Below are 831 nucleotides of genomic sequence, written 5' to 3'. Positions count from 1 at the left end.
CATTTCTTCTTCTTTTGGGCTTTCATGCTTGAGTTCTTCATTTAATTAGTGGGCTTTATTGAGAGAAGAGATATTTGGCTTTTATTTTTGATTAACCTGTAATTAAAGATAAAAATAATTATTAGTGGTATATTTATTCATATAAAATAGATAATGAGGGTATAAAACTGTAATAAAATGTGATTATCAAATACCCCCACACCTAAACTTTTGCTAGTCCTCTAGCAAAGAAAATAAAAAGAAAATCCTAACTCACTTTCGCAGAAATCGCGGTTGTATTTAGCGCATACAACAAGCCTTTAAACCCCTAGGTTACCCTAGTGGACGAGTTGTAGTCTCGTGAGGGTTTGCAGTGAATATACCCACAAAATTCGATCAACTTTTTTTTTTTTTTTGGTCAATGAAAATAAATTTTATTCATCAAACCAAATATGAACGTTTTCTACATCACAGACACCAGAAAATGACTGGCGGTAAACAAGAAGAAAAAACTACATTCTTTCAAGCTTCTCCTTCATTTGAAGAGGAAGATTGTCATTCAAAATTTTTGAATAAATGGAGATTTTGATTGCACGGAAAACCTTTTCAGACTCTCTAGCTTTGGACTGAAAAATTCTCATGTTCCTCTCTTGCCAAATCATATAAATTGTTGCCGAGAAGACCAATCTTTTTAATTTGTGCATAAATCCTTTCCCCTTGAGCCTGCAGCTGTACCACCTAATAAGCTGACACCAATCACATGATCTCCAAGAAAAATTTATCCATGCCATTACCTTGTTCCACACACTTGCTGAAAACTGACATGCGAAGAAAAGATGTGCACATGTTTCC

Source organism: Asparagus officinalis, unplaced genomic scaffold (genome assembly GCF_001876935.1).
Source record: "Asparagus officinalis unplaced genomic scaffold, Aspof.V1 AsparagusV1_Un3308, whole genome shotgun sequence".
NCBI classification, from domain to species: domain Eukaryota; kingdom Viridiplantae; phylum Streptophyta; class Magnoliopsida; order Asparagales; family Asparagaceae; genus Asparagus; species Asparagus officinalis.
The sequence above is the reverse complement of the archived record's forward strand: the minus strand, read 5'-3'. Positions refer to the sequence as shown.